The sequence below is a fragment of the Bufo bufo genome, chromosome 2 (genome assembly GCF_905171765.1).
Source record: "Bufo bufo chromosome 2, aBufBuf1.1, whole genome shotgun sequence".
In the NCBI taxonomy this organism is placed as follows: domain Eukaryota; kingdom Metazoa; phylum Chordata; class Amphibia; order Anura; family Bufonidae; genus Bufo; species Bufo bufo.
Window position 1 is genome coordinate 704,075,479 of NC_053390.1, and position 22,901 is coordinate 704,098,379.

General features: G+C 45.5%; 1 protein-coding gene across 1 annotated transcript in view; it reads left to right on the forward strand.

Annotated features, from left to right (window-relative positions):
• STOX2 (storkhead box 2) overlaps window positions 1-22,901 on the forward strand; it is a 225,984-nt gene that overhangs the window by 41,261 nt on the left and 161,822 nt on the right. The window lies entirely within an intron of this gene.

The following is a 22,901-nucleotide window of genomic DNA, read 5'->3' on the forward strand; positions in this document are numbered from 1 at the left end:
GCTGTTTTCATAGACATATAGCTGTGGTTCACCTGATTAAAAAGCTGTTTTTCTTTTTCTTGAGCTGAGGCTCTGTTCTCAAGTTGATACTTTTTCTTTAAACGCAAGAGCAATGGTGATGCCCTTGTTGCACCGAAGACCAAATTAGCTTATTGAAAAAAAGTATAATAACTTGGGAAAGGAGCATCAGATCAACAAAAGAGAATGAACGCTTAAGGGTCCATTCACACTTTCGTGTGTGTTTTGCAGATCCGTGGATCCGCAAAACACGGACACCGGCGAATGTGCGTTCCGCATTTTGCGGACCGTACATCGCCGGCGCTAATAGAATATGCCTATTCTTGTCCGCAATTGCGGACAAGAATAGGGCATGTTCTATTTTTTTTTTCGGGAACGGAAATGCGGACCCAGAAGTGCGGGTCCGCATTTCCGGATCAGGGCCGCACATCGTGCGGCCCCATAGAAATGAATGCGTCCGCAATTCCGTTCGGCAAAATGTGGAACGGAATTGTGGACGTGTGAATAGAGCCTTAGGCTCCATTCACACGTCCGTGGTGTGTTGCGGACCCGCAAATTGCGGATTCACAACACACCCGCCCGGCACCCCTATAGAAATGCCTATTCTTGTCCGCAAGCTGCGGACAAGAATAGGACATGTTCTATCTTGTGCGGAGCTCCGGACCTGAAGATCGGGGCCGCGCTCCGCAAATGCGGATGCTGACAGCACACTGTGTGCTGTCCGCATCAATTCCGTCCCCATAGAAAATGAATGGCTCCGCACCCGTTCTGCAAAATTGCGGAACGGATGCAGACCCATTTGCGGACGTGTGAATGGAGCCTTAATCAGGTGAAGCACAGTTATGTGTCTATGCAAACAGCTGGGTAGGGAGGTCGTTTATGACAGGTTCGCTTTAATGAATGCCCCTTTCAGGGAGGGTACTCTGCCATTTACCGGGTATAGGGCTCATGCCCACGAATTTAAGGGATCCATGCTTGTGCCTTGGACTGTAAATGGTAGTCCGCAATGCATGAGCACTGCGCGTGTAAACTCTGTGCAGCAGATGCGGACCCAATGACTTGAATAGATCTGCAAGATGCGGCAAAAGATAGGAAATGTCTTATCCTTTGTGGTGCAGAGGCACGGACCTGAAGCGCTTCGTAGTGCTTCTGTGGGCATCCAATCTTGCAGATCGCGTTCTCATTCAAGTCAGTGGGTCCGCAGCATGGAGTGCACATGGCCAGTGCCCATATATTGCGGACGTGCCGTTTGCGGTCCGCAATACGGGTACGGAACCCTTACGTTTGTGGGCATGAGCCCTTAAGGCAAGATTTCTATATGGTTTAGCCAGTCTAAGGCCTTTGCGCTTGCTGACCGTGGCTGATTTAACCAGTTCCTCGCCAGTATACTATATTCCTGAATAATTATCGGCTCAGTACATTATTGCTTTTTTCTTTGGTATAAATTTGGCTGGATGCCATCTTTTCAATGCATATCAAGTAAAGGTTATGTTTTCTAGATTTACCTCTCCTCTGCTTGGATTGGTTCAACACAATATTTGGCTGCAATTATTGTCTATGGGGAGGTGCGTGAACAGAAGTGCCCTACTATTTGCTTAGGGTGCAATGAACTATCTTAAAAAGTAGAATGTGCACTATTTTAGAGTTAGGAGAAGCTTTACTGTCTGCAAAAAAACAAACAGTAAGGCTACTATAAGCGTTCAATCTATCTGGCAGGCTGTTCATCATATCCAACATAGCCGGGTAGGGCTGGATCCCCATCAGATACCATTGACTATAATTGACCTGTTGGGGATGCGGCCTGTTTCTGGCATTAGTGCCAGTATTTGGCCAGACAAAAAACTTGAACTAGTTTTTATCCGGCTGAATCCCAGCACTCATGCTGGAAACTGGCCAAATCTCCATGGGGTACCATTATAGTCAATGGGCTCTGGTGGTGAATGGCCATATCTGGCTATGCTGGATACAGTGAACTCCGTTCAGGTTATTATTCTGTTCCGCATAACTTTTCAATAGAATTCCTGAAATATCATCCTCACTGAATTTTATTATACATCTTTAGGTTTTATGAACTTCTAGAAATCATCTATGTAATTTATAAATGTGATCAGTAAATATTTACTGAAGTCTGTATTTTAGAAAGAGTGATTGTCTCACTTGTGTATAAGAATGATCCATTTTGTTTTTATGTTGTTTTATTTGCAGTAAATATCTACATGAATTTGAGAAGCTAGGGGACTGGAAGTAGCAAAATGGAACAGGAGGGAAGCAGCTGCAGGTAGAGATGCAGATTCTGCTGCAGGTGTTTTACTGTCTCACCCCAGTGCTGGATTCACAGTTACACTGCTCAGTACTGATGTATATTGTCCCCCATACTCCTGCTGAGAGTTAGAGAAGCAGGATCTGTTCTTCCCTCTGTGTGCTGTATATGTGAGACATGATAGCACCTATTCTCCATCCACTCCTCCTCAGCTGAGATCAGGGAGAACTAACAATTAGAAATGAAGGGGCACATTTATTAAGACTGGTGTTTTAGACCCCAGTCTTAATAAAGTCCTGCATTGGTGGTGGATCCGCCACAGTTATGTAGAAGCGGCAGCTTTGCTTCTTTCTGTCTTACATTTAGACCATTTTCTTCACCTAAACCTGGCGATTGAGATGGGCCTTCTGGTGTGTCCTCTTCCCTGCCCACACCACACCAACATTTTTAGATCAGGCGTGAGTGGCACATTGCAGCGCAAAGGACTATATTTCTGTTTAATGAATATTTAGTATTTCTGTTTAATGAATGATCCCCAAAGTCTTCACAGGAGTGATACAAGTCATATAATGGATAGAAATGGTGTAATTTCATTAAAGCTTAATCTGAATAATCACCTACAGGTACGCTTTAACTGAGTTGTACACAATATTAAAAGGGTATTGGGGTCAGGCACACAGTTTAAACAATGTACAAAAGTGATCACAGCGGAGCACTGCTCACACTCTGCAAGACCATTATATTTAATGACATTTAGAAGAGAATTTGTATACATGACCCCTGGTCTGTACACCTGGAGATCTTGAAACATAAGACCCATTGTGTACTATAGCCTAATAGAAGACGATCTCATCTCCTGTTTTGCTGTTTTTGATCCAGAACAAATTCTCTGATTTTGCTTTGCTGTAATGATTTGACGCTTTTCTTTATTTAAAGGGGTATTCCAATAAGTAAAAGTTATCCCCTATCCACAGGGACCCCCACCGATCATGAGAATGGGTGCCACGTACCCCCTGCTGCTCCCCTGAAATTCCCGGAGCAGCAGATTGTACATGTGCGTGGCCGCTCAATTCGTTTCTATGGGCGTATCAGAGATAGCCGAGTACAGCGCTCCACTATCTTCGGAACTCCCATAGAAATGAATGGAGAGGCCCCTGTTCTCGTGATCAGCGGGGATCCCAGTGGTAGAACCTCCACCGATCTGATAGTTATCACCTACTTTGTTATAGTGATATCATTGTTATGGAGAACTAATATATATGGATACACGTGGCTGTCATTTTCCATTACCCCCTAGGCTATGACAGGTATCAGGTTTCAGCAGCTGTGCATACATCCAGATCTTCCTGATTCTCTAGAACAATCTCAACAATATCTTCCAAGGCATGGCAATGTGGAGGGAAAGTTAAACATGCAGGTGTCATTGGGATATAGGTCAACCAGATCCAGTCCTTAGAGAATGGTTTTCTTCTCTGGAATGAAAAGAAAACAAGGCGAAAGCTTAAAGGGAAACTGTTAGCAAAGTTGATAATATATATATTTTTTTATTAATTAGTTTTTATTTTATATCCAAAAACTTGAAACTTTGACATACATGATGTTACACAGGTACAGTACATATCCACAAATTTGGTAAATTTTTCTATCATGAGTGCAAGATTAATATAAAAAAAAAAAAAAGGAACTTATTTATAATCCCATTCAACCAACTCACGCCCCACCCTCATTGTCGTTGTCTCGGAGCACATCCACAGCGAACCAGGCCTTATGACTATGTCTACCAAGTTCTATCCCATCTAATTTTCTGGCTCTTATTATAGATAGCAGATTTCTCATATTTCTTCACTTTGTCAACAAGTTGATGCCATTCAGATACCGTCAGGGGGCTATTTGAGCCCCAGTTCCTAGCAATTAAAGTTGAGAATATTAAACCACTGACATTGTACTGTAGTGGTCGTGAATATGTTTGTACACATGGCCCTACTAAAATTGCTGGGTTTACTATTGGAAAAAAAGTTAAATTCTTAAACCACGCACCAGTAATCGTCAGTGCTGCACACCAGTAGTCGTCGGGGCTAGTCGGGGTTAGTACTCCCAGTGTGCCATGATCGTTATCTTGCTAGAGAGCAAGCATTGACTTCACACACTAGATCTGCTAAGCAGTGTAGGCATGCTGACGACGAGTACACCATGACTGGTGACCACTGCAGTACCACCCAGATGACTATTGGTGAGCATTGCGAGGTGGTATTATAACATCAATTTCTCCCCCCTGATAGTACACATCAATTCAAAATCGGAAATGCCTACAAAGGTATCTACGAGCACTATGCCACAATGTCAGTGGTTTTATAAACAGTTCTCCAATGCCACCAAATGAGCTAAAGTTAAAAAAAAAAAAAAGGATCCTTTGCTCACCAGATAATCCCCTCCGTTTCTGGCGCCACTGCTCGAGCCCTCCCCGCCAGGATCTATATATGAGTATGTGGAGGTAAATACCTGAGTGACGGTGGATTACCTGGTGAGTATAGGATCTTATTTTAGCACATTTGTCAGCAGGTTTGTACCTGTGAAACTGACTGACCTGTTACATGTGCACTTGGGAGCTGAAGACATCTGTGTTGGTCTCATATTCATATGTGCCCGCATTGCTGAGAAAAATGATGTTTTAATATATGCAAATGATCCTCTAGGAGCAACGGGGGCGTTGCCATTGCTCCTAGAGACTCTGCTCTCTCTGAAATTGATGCACCTCTGCCATTTCAACTCTGTGCCACTTTGACAATGCCAGGCAGTGAAAATGTCATCATGCCTGGTCCTGTAATCAAAGTGGAGAGAGTGCGGTAGTTGTAGAGAGAGCAGAGCCTCTAGGTGTAACGGTGACACCCCCATTGCTTCTTGAGGTTCATTTCCATATATAAAAAAATAATTCTCAGCAATGTGGGCACATATGAACATGGGACCAACACAGATGCCTTCAGCTGCCAAGCGCACATGTAACAGGTCAGCCAGTGTCATAGGGACAAATCTGCTGACAGACGCCGTTGCAGATGATTGTGTCCAACAAGATTTCAAGACTGCATTCGCATTGGCGCTGATGATTTCCGTTGTTCTGCTCCATTATAGGGGTCCATCTAAACCTTACGGCTCCAGATGGACCCCATTGACAGTTTTCCATTAGGGAATCTGCAGGACTATTTTGGACAATATTGTTGAGGGAACCTGCAATGGACACCCTTATTGGAGCCTACAACGCTGATGTGGACACAACCTCCATTATCAGGCAAGGGAGATATATATATATATCCATAGATTACAGATTTAACAACCTTATAGTATAAATCTGAGTAACAGCGTTGCAGTGTCATTCATACGTGAACATGATTGCCTTCCAGCCTTGTATCTGACACATCATACAGTTGGCTTTAGACGAGTCGTTTCTTGTGTGCTTTTTCTCATGGTCTGTGAATAATGGATTTTGTGGTGTGTCCTCAGAAAATATTTACATGCGCTTTTTTTTTTTTTTTTTAACTGGGAGAAATCATTTACATAAGCTGGCTGTGTGAATGTCACTTGAGACGTTTCTCACCCTTGACACCTCAATAACACTTCTGGCTTTTCAGCCGTCGCTGTTTTGCAGCATTTAGTAAAGTGAGAGCTAAGTGATATACTGTATATAGGAGACAAGGCGGTATGGAAAGTGTACAAACCATGGCATGTTTCCAAGCTATGTGAAATCCGTTGTATTGTCCCCTATAAGGCAGTGGTTACGTATAGACACGTGCTTCACGGCTGAGGAGTGTGACTTCACTAGCGTATAAGAATAACTACTGTCTGTAACTTCTGATGCTGACATCACTGAATATCCATGGGTTTATGTAATCACTAAGTGGAACCTGTTACCAGCAGGTGCCTCTAATATTCAGAAATAAAGTAGGCCAAACTGTACCATTTAAAAGCCTTGGAATTAGAGGACTCCTTAGAAGCAAAACTTCCTTCTTGGTTGCTTCTTGGGAACGATGATGCAATAGTTCAGCATTTGAAGGGGATGCTGTTATTTACAGGGGTTGTCTGGTTTAGCAAACCAATTTTCTAATACTCTATAGGGAAATTTGAAAGTAATAGAGGGGAGTCTATTAATGATGACCTCCATCTATTAGCCAGAGTAAAGAGAGGCTACAAAAAGAGTCTCTTGTTCTGGAGGCCCCAGCATGTCCATAAATTTGGGTGTATTCACACTACGATTGCAGTGTACATATGCAATCTGATAGGTCATCAATATCAGATTGGTGGATGTCCGACACCCAGCACCCCCACCTGTTCAGGGAAGCCATCGGCACTCGAGAGTATACATTGGATGGAGCCGGAATTAGAAGGTGTTGTCTACTGTGTAGTTTCCAGTGGCATCCTACTGCTGGGAGCTGAGCTGCAGTATCCCGCTACAGTGGACGGAACTGTCCGGCTCCATCCACTGTATAGTCTCCAGTGCTGGACCCCCACTCATCTGATATTGATGACCTATTCTGAGGAGAGGTCATCAGTCTCTATTGACTAGAAAATGCCCTTAAAACACCTTTAAAGGGATTCTGTCACCTCTTTTTACCCTATAGAGATGCGGACATGCACGGCTAGATCGCCGCTAGCATGTCCGCAATATACCCCTCCCATAGCTCTGTGTGGTTTTATTGAGTGTAAAAAATTATTTTATATATATATGTAAATCAGCCTGGTAAGGAGCCCAAGGGGCTGTACTAACCGTTCTGGAGCCCAGCCATGCCCCCTGTGAAGGAGCCCAGCACCGCCTGTATCCACGAATCTCCTCCTTCCTCAGAAAGTCAGATCGCCATAATCTCGCGATGCGCAGTTCCTTCCCTGAGGCTGATGCTAGCACAGGGAAGGAACACTATGCCGGCACTGCGCATGCGCAAGCTCACGCATCGCGAGATTATGGCGATCTGACTTTCTGAGGAAGGAGGAGATTCGTGGATACAGGCGGTGCTGGGCTCCTTCACAAAAACGGGGGTCCTGTCACCGTTGGAGCCCCCTGCAATAGATGGAGCAGAGCTCTGCTGGTCGTAAATGCACGCTGTCCTCTAGGCGCAACGGGGTGGGGGGGGGGGGTGTTGCCATTACACCTAGAGGCTCAGCTCTCTCTGCAACTGCAGCTCCCTCTGCTCTTTGATTGGCCAGGCCAGGCAGTGTAAAGGTGATTATGCCTGGCCCTGTCAAGGAGAGGGCGTGGCAGCAGCAGAGAGAGCAGACCCTCTAGGCCCCGTTACCTCTTGAGGCTAATTTGCATATATTAAAACATAATTTTTCTCAGCAATGTGAGCACATGTATAGGCGCGGCAGACGCCGCATTTGTGTGAGGGGAGGCGCCAGCAGACCTACAAAAGGTAGGAGCAGCGAGCTCCCGGGTGACGCGGTCTTCAGCTACAGCTGACGTCACTTCCGGGATTCCTCTGCTCCTATTCTTGCTCCGGCGTCGGCGTGGTACGAGTCTCCCCGATACTTCCTCCGGTGGGTAAGTATAGGGCCGGCAACCGAAGTGAGGGACCGTACGTTCGGTACACACGGAGGGTAAGTGTGGTAGGGGGGCGGCACGGCAAAGACACCTGCAGACACATTATACTCACCAGCAGCAGCCGGACCACTGGCACGCACGCCCGGTCATTGCGGCGCATCGGCCGCCTCCTCACATGTGTTTCCTCCCACAGGTTGTTTCAAAGTGACAACTCGGCAGCATATCAAAGCAGCGCTATTGTGGGTGTGTGTAAAAGGTATGGTCTGGGGTGGTTAGGGCTGTGGCACCGCAGTCATAAGAAGCTCATCAAGCGCAACTTTTCATTACAGGGCGCCTGCTCACATGTGTTTCCTCCAACAGGTTGTTTCAAAGTGACAATTCGGCAGCCTATCAAAGCGGCGCTATTGTGGGTGTGTGTAAAAGGTATGGTCTGGGGTGGGTAGGGCTGTGGCACCGCAGTCATAAGAAGCTCATCAAGCGCAACTTTTCATTACAGGGCGCCTGCTCAGGGATAATTAAAGGTAAAGAAAAAAAAAAAAAAAAAAATTTGGTGGTTTACTTATGGGGAAGAGGGGGGGGGGGCCGGAAGAAGTGTCAGTGACGTGACATTCCTGCTGCATGATAGTGGGGCAAAATACAAATCCACAAGGGGCAGTATGGCCTGGGTGCCCCCCTCATCGCTGGGCACTAGTCACGTATCTTCACGGGTCTGTCCTCTGAGTATGCGCCTCACGCACGTGCGCAGATCCGTCACGCCTTCGGATCCACAGGTCAAAGCCCTGTCACGTCTTCAGGCACCAGTAGTCCATTACGCACGCAGGACACGACTTAAGTCCTGTCACGACTACAGGCAAGCATCAGTTCCACACGGTCTTGGACACATATTAAGCCCTGTCACGACTACAGGCAGACTCGGTCCTTCACGTCCAAGGACTCCACTAAAGTCCTGTCACGACTACAGGCATACGAACGTGTATGTATGTACATATATACGTGTGTGTAGGGGGTTACGTATATACGTGTATATGTATGTATATGCAAAAAAAAAAAAAAAAAAAAAAAAATTTTTACATTCATGCATCAATTCATGTCACGTCGCATCCATTTCGGGCATGCAAGGGTCACCCCAGTCACGAGGTTCCAGGGCACGCATTGCTTTCATGTCACCATCTAGTCGGGGTGCACGGTTAGAATCCCACAGGTGATTAGTTCCGGGTACACTAGGGCATGCAGGTGGACACTCTGGGCAACAGGGCCTTCATGTCTTCACAATATCTTAGATGGAACCAGCGCAGGACCAGAGGAGCCAAGGCACGGTCGATTCCCAGAGAAGTCTCGACCTGATGTCAGACAGGGAGCACTCCCAGTCCCTCAGAGCCTGGACCATTCCAAAACTATCGGCCGAGCTCCTGCGCAGAGGCATCCCCTTTCCCGCATCAGCCAGGAAGGCAGAATTGTATCGTCTCCTCCAGGCGGATTCGGGCCCCAGCCAAGACGTGGTTACAATGAATACCATTCAAACGTCCATTAGTCAGCTGCACGCTGTCATAAATAACATGGCCTCATCCATGTCCAGCTTTCAGACCAGACTTGAAGTTGTTGAAAGCAGGGCTTCCAATCCTATTGAGGACAGCCAGGGTCCGGTGGTCCCATCTACTTCCACCAGCTTGGGCGTCCACACCCCACCCGTTTTCCCCAGCATATCCCCGTCTCATTTCATTCCTGCCACTCTGAGGAAGGACATCCTCGAGGGTAAGGACATCAATTTAGCCTCCTTACTTATTGCTACCCATGAAGTCCCTGATAACAAAACGATCGCATGCGGCGAAGTGTCGGTAATATTGAAATCCAGAGACAATCGATTAAACAGGAAGCTCAGTGTCATTGAATTCGTTCTGGCATTTAGCCTATACAGAGACGTCATCTGTACGGTATCCCCAACACGCAGAGAGGAGTTGGATCTGTACCTCTACAAGGTGGCGGAACTGGGTCACAAGTATGGGGGCACTGCCTTCTATGAATATCACCGCTCATTTTCCGCTAAAGCGGCTGCAATGCTTACCCAGTTCCGGCATTCTGTAGATTGGGCAGTCGTGGACACTGAGCTGTTCTGTCGGCACTTCGCCGGGCAGAAGTCACCAGCATGCGTCAATTGTGGGTCTTATTCCCATGCAGAAGAATGGTGCACCAATGCCAGCACACGACTCGACATTCCCATCCCAAAAAACACCCCGGAGGCATTTCCGTCTAAAGCAGGCACGGGGGTGGACAAGTTAGGTCGGCCCATCAGATACTTGGGGAAGTCGCAGATATGCAACAATTTTAATGCGGGCAGCTGTTTCTACAATCAGTGCCGCCTGTTGCATCTGTGCGCTAATTGCTACAGGGCACATCCCCGCATTGCTTGCCCACAGAAAGGTCACAACCCCGCATGACTAAGCAGGGTAAACATCGACATGCTCGCGTGTCACCTGACAGGCCATCCCGATCTAGCTTGGGTCAGGTTTGTCATCAATGGCTGTTCATCAGGGTTTCATACCGGACAGGTCGCCATTCCCCAGGATTCGTTTGAATGTAGGAACCTCCAATCTGCATTAAATAACCCCGAGGTAGTGTCACTGCTGATCCAGGCCGAACTAGCCAAGGGATACCTCATCGGTCCATTCTCCATACCCCCGTTTGAAACCTTCAGGATCAACCCCATAGGGGTAGTCACCGGGAAGTTTAATAATAAACAAAGATTGATCTATGACTTGTCAGCGCCCCATTCTTTATCCATACCAAGTCTTAACTCACTCATCCCAGCGGAAGAGTTCACGATGAAATATTCCTCTATAGACGAAGCCATCCAGGTTATTCTGTCCTTAGGCGCACGGGCATGGCTATCCAAAGCTGACATCACGGATGCCTTCAAACTCCTTCCCATATCACCACAGTTATGGCAATGGCATGGGGTCAAATGGGAGGGCTGTTATTATTTCGCCAACAAATTAACATTCGGGTCTAGATCCAGTCCATGGCTTTTCGATCAATTCGCCAGGGGCCTACACTGGATCTTGCAGCACAAATTCCACGCTTTCCACGTCATACATTACTTAGACGATTTCCTGTTGATTGAACCCCCGTCACGACCACCGGTAGACCTCGATACCCTGATGCAAGTTTTTAGGGAACTCCAAGTACCAGTGGCTGATAACAAAACAGATGGGCCCAGCACTAGGATCACCTTCTTAGGAATCCAGCTAGACACCGCGTCTGGTCAGGCCAGTCTACCAGCAGATAAGCTGTCCAGAACAAAAACGGCGGTGCGCAACTTGCTTCAAGAGGGGGTCACGTCCAGGGTCAATCTGCAAAGCGTCCTGGGGATGCTCAATTTCGCCATGAGGATTATTCCCCAGGGCAGATCCTTCATCTCCAGACTCCTGCGCTTGTTGCCAGAGGCAGCGGATCAGAATTCGATCATCTATCTCGACCACCAGGCCAAGGCAGATCTGGTCATGTGGGATCGGTTTCTGACACACTGGAACGGAGTCTCTTTGTTCATACCCAAGGTCTCCAACAATTCCCCCGTCGTACACACAGACGCTTCATCTTCGGTGGGGTTTGCGGCTATTTACGGGGAGCACTGGATAGCTAGCGCTTGGCCGACAGAGGTATCCCGCATACCGGGGTTTTCAGGCTCATCACCTCTATTCGAGATTTACCCCATAGTCGCCGCAGCACAGACCTGGGGTAGTCAGTGGTCCAATAAAACGGTATTGTTCATATCTGATAACATGGTAGTGGTCGATCTAGTCAACAAAGGGAGATCGGCATCCGTGCAGGTCATGGCCTTCCTAAGGCGCTTCGTGTGGTTGGCGTTACAACATCATTTCAACTATGAAGTAGCACACATTGCTGGGAAGGCTAATCTGGCCGCCGACGCGCTCTCAAGACTTAACATGCAATCTTTCTTCCAGGTTTCTCCAGACGCAGACCCATGCCCGACTCCAACACCAGCTTACAGCCTCCTCCACATGGATTGAGGCAGCACTTGGAAGTGGTTAGGTTACTCATCAATCAGTCCCTCTCCAAAAACACACAAAGGAATTATAACACCGCCTGGGGACATTTCAGCACGTTCAAACACTTATTTCCACAGGCTCACGTAGATCATGTGTCTTACATCCTAGCATTCATAGCATACTGCCATAAGACTCTTAAATTATCACACAGCACCATCAAGCTATACTTAACAGGCGTCCAGCATTTCTGGTACAGCATGTACCCCGACAGGCCATCGTTATTTTTGGCACACCCCATTAAAGCTATCCTCAAGGGTATTCAATACACTACGGTTAGACCCAAGGCTTCACGAGAACCCATCACTGGGGAAATCTTCAAATCCCTGTCACACATGTTAGATAACGAACCTTTCGGACACCATACTAGTCTACTCATAAAAACAGCTATGTATCTCAGCTTCTATGGTTTCCTACGCCCAGGCGAGTTCACATGCCCAGGCTCCTCCCCCGGGTTCCTCCAGAAGGGACATCTTGTCCAGGTAGGTTCCGCTTTCTCTCTCACCCTGCCACATTCTAAAACGGCTGGGCCGGGGGAAACCGTAGAGGTGAGATATTTTCCAACCGGCAATGCCTGGTGTCCGGTAACGGTCCTACGGGAATGGGCTGACACCATCATTCAGGCCCCAGCCCAATCTCCCCTACTAGCGTTTGGCTCCGTGCCACTCAGCATTCAAGTGTTCCTAAAGCACGTCCGGATCCTCCTGTCCAAGGTAAAGGTTAACCCGCGCTCAATCACAGGGCATTCCTTTAGGATAGGCGCCGCATCCGCAGCTTCGAAAAACGGCACCCCGGAGCACATCATAAAGAAACTAGGTCGGTGGCAGAGTTCATGCTATACCAGGTACATTCCCAATCCACGCTCCGAAATGTCTTGTGCTTTTCAGAAAATATTACTGTAAATCTGTAACACGAATCCTTTGTACCATCCGTGTCTCACGCGTCATTTTTGGCCCTCTTTAGGCTTTCCTCACAGAAGCAGTTCCGCCACACCCCACTGCAAGGTTAGGGCTCATCATCTGCTAGCCGATCCGATCACAAGTATAGGCGCGGCAGACGCCGCATTTGTGTGAGGGGAGGCGCCAGCAGACCTACAAAAGGTAGGAGCAGCGAGCTCCCGGGTGACGCGGTCTTCAGCTACAGCTGACCCTCCCACCCACAACCCTCAACTCACACATCCTCCTTTCTAGGTGGCCCTCTTTAGGCTTTCCTCACAGAAGCAGTTCCGCCACACCCCACTGCAAGGTTAGGGCTCATCATCTGCTAGCCGATCCGATCACAAATGAACATGAGACCAACACAGAAGCCTTCAGCCGCCAAGTGCACATGTAACAGGTCAGCCAGTTTCATAGGTACAAACCTGCTGACAGATGCCCTTTAAAGAGGACCTTTCACCAGAATAAAACATCTAAACTAACTATACAGACATGTAGATGTCCTTTCCATAGGATGTGGACCCATTTATTTCAATGGGTCCGCAAAAAATGCGGACAGCACACCGTGTGCTGTCCGCATCCATATGTCCGTTCCGTAGCCCCCGCAAAAAATATAGAGCATTTCCTATTCTTGTCCATTTTGCGGACAAGGATAGGCATTGTTACAATGTATCCGTAAAGAAAAATGATGCAACACGGATGTCGCACAGACGTCATCTGTATTTTTTGCGGATCCGCATTTTGCAGACCGCAAAATACATACCATCGTGTGCATGTAGCCTTATTGTGCTAAAACCTAATCTGACAGGCACCATGTTGGTTTGGAAATCCATACAGTGTAAATGCCCCATGCTCTATTTTGTTAGCCGTGGCCTTTTCCTGAGTGGATGTAGATGGTATATTATGCAGGTCATACAGTAGTCCTCTGTGACTACTATCCGGTAGGTCCATGGTTAAGCTCACACATACATTATTGTGCCTGTGCTTTGGAGCGCGGCTCCCCGGCCTCCACAGCCTTCTTCTGTCTGCCTTTTGCTATTTAATATGTTTTCCTTTCTTACTGAATGTTCTTTATAGTTACTAATTTACAGTATACAGACTTTGAATAAACTTGGGAGAATTTAGACTAAAATAAAAATATTAACCGGATGTAATGGGCCAGTGAAGGGGGTTAAACCAGGTCAGACATTGCCTGTGCTCACTTGATGGGTTAATAAATAACTCGATTTTCAATCCCACACATTTGATGAAGGTGTGAAGCTGCCTTAGTGTTTATAGATATGCTCTGTACTTGTAAAGAGAATGGCTTCTGCTTGTGAGATGTTAATTAATATCTTACACGGCACTAAGGCATGTGAGATATATGCATCTTTACCGATGGAGGAAAATATCCGCCCTAATACTACTCCTCTAGGTACCAACTATACCGTCTTCTGTTTGATACCAGAGATAATCTGAAAGGCAGGTCAAATCCCAGGAGCCAACAGGCTACTTTCACACTAGCGTTTCTCTTTTCTGGTATTGATATCCGACATAGGATCTCAGTACCGGAGAATAATGCTTCCGTTTTGTCCCCATTGTCAATGGGGACAAAACTGAACTGAACAGAACAGAATGCTCCAAAAGGAATTCCGTTCCATGTGGTTGCACTCCTATACCAGAGAGCAAACCACAGCATGCTGCAGTTTTCTGTGCGGCATGGGATGCGGAGCAAAACGGATCCGGCATGAAACACAATAAGGCCCATTTCACACGAGCGATTTTTCCGCGCGGGTGCGATGCGTGACATGAACTCAAAGCACCCGCGCTGAATCCTGAACCATTCATATCAATGGGTCTGTACACATGAGAGCTTTTTTTCACGCATCACTTGTGTTCTATATTCTGCGTTTTTCACACAGCCCTGGCCCCATAGAAATGAATGAGGCTTCTGTAAAAATGCATTGTATCTGCAAACAAGTGCGGGTGCAATGCGTTTTTCACTGATGGTTGCTAAGAGATGTTTGTAAACCTTCAGTTTTTTATCACGTGTGTGAAAAACGCATCAAAACTCTTGCACCCGCGTGGAAAAAACTGAACGCAATCGCAGACAAAACTGACTGAACTTGCTTGCAAAATGGTGCGAGTTTCCCTGAACGCATCCAGAGCCAATCCGTATCGTTCGTGTGAAAGAGGCCTAAGGGTCTGGCTATGACTTTACTTAATTCTCTTAGGATACAGGGGTGTATGCCATCTGGTCCCGGCGATTTGTCTATTTTAATCTTTTTAAGACGCCGCTGTACTTCTTTCCTGGGTTTTAATAGGGAATTTACTTTTACATTCTGCATTTTATCTGACAGTTTATTTTCCTCAGTGAATGCAGTGGACAAAAAAATATTTAATAGCTTTGCTTTCTCCTCATCGCTCTCTGCAACTCCACCCTCATCACTTTGTAAGGCCTCATGCACACGAACGTATTTTCTTTCTGTGTCCGTTCCGTTTTTTTTGCGGACCGTATACGGAACCATTCATTTCAATGGGTCCGGGAAAAAAACGGAAGGTACTCTGTGTGTCTGGATTTCCGTTCTGCAAAAAAATAGAACATGTCCTATTATTGTCTGCAATACGGACAAGGATAGTACTGTTCTATTAGGGGCCAGCTGTTCCATTCTGCAAAATATGGAATGCACACGGACGTCATCCGTATTTTTTGCGGATCTGCTTTTGCTGACCGCAAAATACATACGGTCGTGTGCACGAGGCCTAAAGGGCTGACACCTTCAGATTTATACTTTTTACCATTCATATAATCCCTTCTATTTATCCCCATAGTTTTTTTTCTTGTTCCTCACCCTTTTATTCCCATAAGGCAGGGATGGGCAAACTGCAGCTCTCCAGCTGTTGTAAAACTACAAATCCCATCATGCCCTGCTGTAGGCTGATAGCTGTAGGCAGACTGGGCATACTGGGAGTTGTAGTTTTACAACAGCTGGAGAGCCGCAGTTTGCCCATCCCTGCCATAAGGTATGTACCTCTAACAATTAGATTTTAGGATGCTTTTAAAAGTATCCCATTTTGTGGCTGTATTTTTATTTTTGAGGCCTTTGTCCCAGTTAGTTAGGCCTGTGGCCAATCCAAGTCAATGGTGCCGTATCCGTTTTCTCCTACACAATAGAAAACGGATCCAGCACCCATTGAATTACCATGGTTTTAATGCCGGATCCGTCATTGCTATGTTAAAGATAATACAACCGGATCCATTCATAACGAATGCAGATAGCTGTATTATCAGAACCAGAAGCGTTTTTGCTGATCCTAGCTGGATCATGCAAAAACGCAAGTGTGAAAGTAGCATATTTATTTGTGATTGGCCTTTTCTGTTGATAAATGTTATGTGCACTTTTATTTTATAGTCTTTAGGCCTCTTTCACACTAGCGGCAAACCCGCGCGATTAGGTTCCCAATTGCAGTCAGTTTTGACTGCGATTCCGTTCCGTTGTTCAGTTTTTATCGCGCGGGTCCAATGCGTTTTGCACGCGCGTGATAAAAAACTGAATGTGGTACCCAGACCCGAACTTCTTCACAGAAGTTCAGGTTTGGGTTCAAGGTTGTGTAGATTGTATTATTTCCCCTTATAACATGGATATAAGGGAAAATAATAGCATTCTGAATACAGAATGCATAGTAAAATAGGGCTGGAGGGGTAAAAAAAAAATATATGTGGATTAAGGTGAGTTAATTTTATTTTTATTTTTTTAACCCCTCCAGCCCTATTGTACTATGCATTCTGTATTAATAATGCTATTATTTTCCCTTATAAGGGGAAATAATAAAGATCGGGTCTCCATCCCGATCGTCTCCTAGCAGCCGTGCGTGAAAATCGTACCGCATCCGCACTTGCTTGCGGATGCTTGCGATTTTCACGCAGCCCCATTCACTTCTATGCGGCCTGCATTGCGTGAAAAACGCAGAATATAGAACATGCTGCGATTTTCACGCAACGCACAAGTAATGCGTGAAAATCACCGCTCGTGTGCACAGCCCTATAGAAATGAATGGGTCCGGATTCAGTGCGGGTGCAATGCGTTCACGTCACGCATTGCACCCGCACGGAATTCTCGCCCGTGTGAAAGGGGCCTTACTGTTCTGATGCATTTGAAATGAAAGAAAAAAATGAAGCAACTTTGGAAATAATCTTGACTAAAATTGTCCTAGCACCAGTGCCTAGATGAACAGTAGTTTGATTGCAAAAATTGAACTGGTGTAAAGTAGAACTGGCTTAGTTGCCCGTAGCATTCATTGCAATGGAGTTCTGAGAACAGCCAAGCAAGTGGAAGTCGTAGATTTACCACAGCTGGCGTGCCGGAGGTTAGCCATCACAGATATAGATTCTACAGCTTGTATTTAGTGGACCAGCGGTCTGCCACACTTGGATGTCTAAAGCCTTGCCACAAGGAGGTCAGTGACCTTCAGGAGGTGTTTCCTTCCCAACGGTCATACACATGTCACTGGAAAATAGTACAAGGCAATGGGTACAACTTTTACTGCACTTTTATAGAATATGTACGCCCCCCTAGGTTGTCACATATATGTAGTGAACACTAGGGAACATGTCTGCATGGGCCTTGCCTACTTTGTATTCTTCTCCAGCCACCCATGATCCAGTGCTCCACCCGAAAAAGTGATCAGTTTCACAGTGCCTAACACTGCTATGGGTGGAGTTCCTATTTCATAATTATACACTAAGTCAATGTGAATAGTTCATTGTTGTGTTTCCAAGTGGTTTTGTTCACTTTGTTTGTGGTCATGCTATGCAAGCGCTTTTACTGGGTCAATAGGCCTGTAACTGATATTCTAGCCATGGGAATGAAATCACATTTCTAGAATTAAATGTGTGCATGTATTCAGCAGGAAGCAGAGGGCCAAAGATGTTGAAATGTGAACTGGCTTTACATCGATCGACACAGAACTTTTCAAGTGTAATTCGTTTAGGAATCCTCCTGGGACTTGTAGGGATTATACCGGTGTCTGTAATGTGCACTGGGTGGAATAGACCCTAGAGTAAAAAAAGAGTAGCTGATGTCTTCTACCATAGAAAACCCTCACCTTCATCCCCTTTTAGGTCTCATGGACACAAACATATTTTTTGTCGCATTTTTGGAGGTCGAATGCGGACCCGTTCACTTCAGTGGGGCGTCTCCTTCTCCTAGGCTGCAGCGCTGGCCAATCGCAGCGCACAGCTCACAACCTGGGAGAAAAAAACCTCCTAGGCTGTGAGCTGTGCGCTGCGATTGGCCAGCGCTGCAGCCTAGGAGAAGGAGACGCCCACAGTACAAGGGAAGACCCGCCTACTATAACTTACAGAGCAAAGGTACCGGAGGGCATAACGGGAGAACGGAGCGGCGCCCGGGGATAATAGTAAGTGCAGTGAAATCCCCGGGGCGCCGCTCTATATGGCAGCATACTCAGTTCACATAGTTTATACAAGTGAAAGGTCCTATTTAAGTAAGAGAACATTGGATAGTACTTGTGAATGGTAAACTTGTATTTGAAGCCTCTAGTAAAAATATTATATGTGGCTGCTTCTACTGCGTACCTGCTATTGCACTGTTGTACATATCATACTTGCTAGAAGGAAGTGACCTCTTCTCTTTCAGCAGCCTGAAGATCATTTCTCTGTATGCAGGCTCTCTGTACAGTTCAGAACCCTCCACATACACTACAAAATCCATCCATAAAAACAATCGATAGAAGACATGGGAAAGGAGGAGGGAGATGCAGCTGCAGTTTTCACTCAATTGGTAGTCATGTGATTGGCACAACACAGATCTAACATCACACTGGGAACAGCCCCAACTCCATCACTCAGCAAGCATGGAGAGAGAAAGGTGTACAGAGGTGTAGAGAAGGGAGCATTACATCTAATACACATCTACAGCTATTCTATTACATACTGATCAATTTACCCTGGCTAAGAAGTTTGTTATGAGGCCTAGATGCTGAATTAAAGGGGTTGTCCAGGTTCAGAGCTCCCTTGCCCTGCGCTAAATCGCGCAGGACACAGGCTCTTTTGTTTTCAATAACACACTGCCGGGCGGAAACTTCCGCCAGGTAGTGTGTTCGGTGACGTCACCGGCTCTGATGGGCGTGTTTTAGCGCTGCCCTAGCTGTTTTACTGGCTAGGGCAGCTCTAAATCCCGCCCATCAGTGCTGGTGACATCACTGGGGTTCCTGGCAGCCCCATGGAGAGCCCAGTACGTCACCGGATCTCCAAAAAATGCCTTTGCCCTGCGCGAATTAGCTAAGGGCAAAGGAGAGCATCGGAGCATGAACTGCTCCGATGCTAATATCAGGGGGGCTGCCGGGGTGAAAATGGAGGTATGTCCGGGTTCAGCTCTGAACCTGGACAACCCCTTTAAAGGGTTTGTCAGCAGGATTATAATTTTTTCGAGATGGGGCAGAATGAGTTAAAAAGCATTATTGATCACACCACCCATCCCCATACCTGCTGATCTCCTCTCCCTGACCATTGCTTGACACGCAGGAAATGGCTACAGATGCCTGTTCATCCAATCACTGACCTACCCCAAACAGTGATTGCCTGAACAGGAATCTCCAGGCATTTTTGCATCTTGAGCAGGGCTGTTCGGCCTCATTAAGCCTGCAGTTCAGCCTATTTGCAGTAGTCTAGAATACGGTATATACTATAGCCAGGGTGAAGTGTAAACTGCTAACACCTGAGCACAGCACACAGACCATGGTGTAGCCTGGGGAATATTAGCCCAAGCAGTCTCATGAATTACATGAGTTATGTAATTGGTTTTAGGATTAGCTCCTTTGAAAGATCTGGAAAGATGTGTTAGGGTGCTGCCACACATAGGCCCAGGTTTACTAATCCTCTAGACGACATAAGCTTAGACCGGCTGTCTAGACCTGGGGCTCAGGCTGGATGAGAAATCTGGTGCAGAGATAGACACTTTTCTCTGACTCTATAAAAAAAGTGTAGAAACCGTTGATGTGTCAAATTGCACCAATTTGTGTCACTTTTTAAGACAGATTTTTGGTGCAGACACATTTGTAAATTTGGACAATAGTCTTTTTTTAAGCTTATAATAAAATGGCAGGAATTTCTGGTGTTTTTTTTAAAAGCTTTTCTTACTGTTTTTCACCTTTTTTTCCATTATAGCAAAATGGGGAAAGTGCTTAAAAATAAATCCCACCATGAGCATACTAAGTTAAAAAAAAAGTCACTGACCCAAAAAACACACACCTCAAGGTTGAAAAAACATCACTGCAAAAAAAAAAATCTGGTTAAGAACCAACTGATAATTGTGTGTACATCGGACACAAGACTCAGGATCAGTAACAAGCATGGGACAATTGGTTCAAGTATTACCCATATGCACTTTACTACTACCAGTGACCTCGGTGCTCAAGTATGGAGAAAATGTGTTAATATTACCTCGTCCTACTTGGCCTGACCAGTTCGTAGATGTTACATGGGAATTGTTTTCATATTAAACAAAGCTGAAGAAAATGGGACCAGAGCCATAGACCGTGTATGTTTTGAGATCTCAACTTCCTCTTAAAAATGTTTTTGCTTTTTTTATGGGCACTTTTGACTTTATGTCCAACTTCTCAGGCTGTTTTTACAAGAAACCATATATTGGCTGTGGTTTACAGCAAATCCAAGGATTTTAAATATTGTCCTCAGTGGAGGTTACTCAGAATGTGCAGGTGGCTTTTAATCCTCCAGCATTTCTTTAAAAAAGTGCTGTTTTGTGCCTCAGTCAGGCATTTCTCATGGTATTATGAACACTGAGTTGACTTTACTAATGCATTATACAAATTCCAATAACAGTTTGTCAATAGAGAACCAACATGTTGTGTATGAAGAAGTTACTTATGGTGTTTTCTCATGTTTGCTTACCTGAGCTATGAATGGTGCCCATCTTAAAAGGTTTCATTGTTTCTGGTTGTCTGACAAGACCCGCTACAATCCAGGGTGATTATCTCATATTTTAAGGATTTGTAAAGGAATGTAAACATAAAGTGCAGTGTGTGTTCATGCGTCCATGTTGGATTCTGTCACACATGGTCAAATTTTCCACCAAATGTTTGTGAAATTAGCTCCGTATCTCATGTTTCAATTGTTTCAATGGCAGATATTGTGTGGGAGAAGTTTCTTCCACACCAATTCATAGTGACTTTTTATGGCCCGATTAAATCTGAATTGACTTGAAGGGGAAACATGGAGCCTCCACATTGGAACACTTAGGCCAGAGTGCTATACTTGTCAGCCTTGATTAAAGGAGTTGTTCCATTAAAGGGATTCTCTGGGAATTAAAAAAAAAATGAAAATACGGTAATTATTACTTTTATTATAAAAATATTCCCAAATACCTTTCATTAGTTATAATGGCTCTTTTTGTCTGGGGAACAAACATTAGGAGAAATAAAATGTGTCCCATTGGTTCCCTCAAAACCTGTCCTAATCACACATCAGGACAAGTTACTTCAGAACACTGAGGTAAAGAGCTGCCTCATCTCATACTTGTCAGGGATTATGGTCCTGAATACAGCTGATAGGATCTTCAGCTGAATCTCTGTAGGAATAGAGTTAATAAGACATGAAGTACAGAGAGGATGGACAGGACAGACTGTGGTAATGTGGGGCTGTAGCAATAGAGACTGCATACAAGTGCTGCTGCTCATCAGCCACATCTGCTCATGAGCTCCATTCCTACAGAGATTCAGCTGAAGATCATATTAAACTGGATTCAGGATCATAATCCCTGACAAGCAGAGCAGAGAGGAGGATGAGGCAGCTCTTTACCTCAGTGTTGCAAAGTAACTTGTTCTGCGGTGTGATTAGGACAGCGGCCATTTTATTTCCCCTAATGATTGTTCCCTAGACAAAACAGGCCATTATAAAAGTGCTATGCATTATTTTGTGTGGTTGGTGCTGTTTATAGTGTGTTCATGTTTTCTGCATTGTATATGTTCTGTGGCTGAGAAAACATGCAATATTGGGGTTTTTGGAGATCATGACATACTATAAGTGGCCTACCAACCGAAATGTTGGAAGGTATGAAACCATATGAGCATTTTGTAGCTGTATGGAGCAGTGCACAGAAAAAAGTGATTGAGGATAATATAGACATCTTCACCCACCAGCTATTATTATTTCCCACTCAGTATGTTAACGTGTTACAGTTTATTTTCTTTCACCCTGAATAATTTGCAATATGTTCTCAGCTTCATTCCTTTTATATATGACCTTACAAGAATTGTGAAGCTGCATGGAAGTTTTTGAAATACAGTATATGCAGTGAAATGTTCAGGCAGATTTTCTTATGTATCAGAAGTGCTTTAATGATGCACAAAATGATAAAGAAAGCTCAAATCTAAGAGCTCAAAGCATAAATATATCCGCATTGTACACTTAAAGGGGTTGCACAGGGCAAGGGCTTTTTTAGCAATTCCAGTACCAACTCTCTGCTAGCCGGAGGCTTCCACCTAGCAGTGTTCCCGGTGATGTCACCTGCACTAATAGGCAACCTTTAGCGCTGTACTAGCCTGTTTTAGAGGCGGTGACATTACCGGAAACACTGCTATGCAGAAGCCTCCGACTAGCAGTGTAAGGCTACTTTCACACTAGTTTTTCTATTTTACGGTATTGAGATCTGCAAGCTACGGTTTTCTTTCTGTCATGGGATGTGGAGCAAGACGGGTCAGTCAAGACCCACAATGCAAGTCAATGGGGACGGATCCGTTTAACTCTGACACTATCTGACACAGTAGAAAACGGATCCGTCCCCCATTGACTTTCAGTGGAGTTCATGACAGATCCGTCTTGGCTATGTTAAAGATAATACAAACGGATCCGTTCATAACGGATGCAGATGGTTGTATTATCAGTAACGGAAGTATTTTTGCTGAACCCTGCCGGATCCAGCAAAAACGCTAGTGTGAATGTAGCCTAAATTTGTAAACAAAAAAAGCCCTCACCCTGCGCTATACAGTAGCATCGGAGAATGAAATGCTCTGATCTCAGAGGGGCTGCTTGGGTGAAGAAGGGGATATGTCTGGGTTCAGCTCTGAACCCGGACCACCCTACCCTT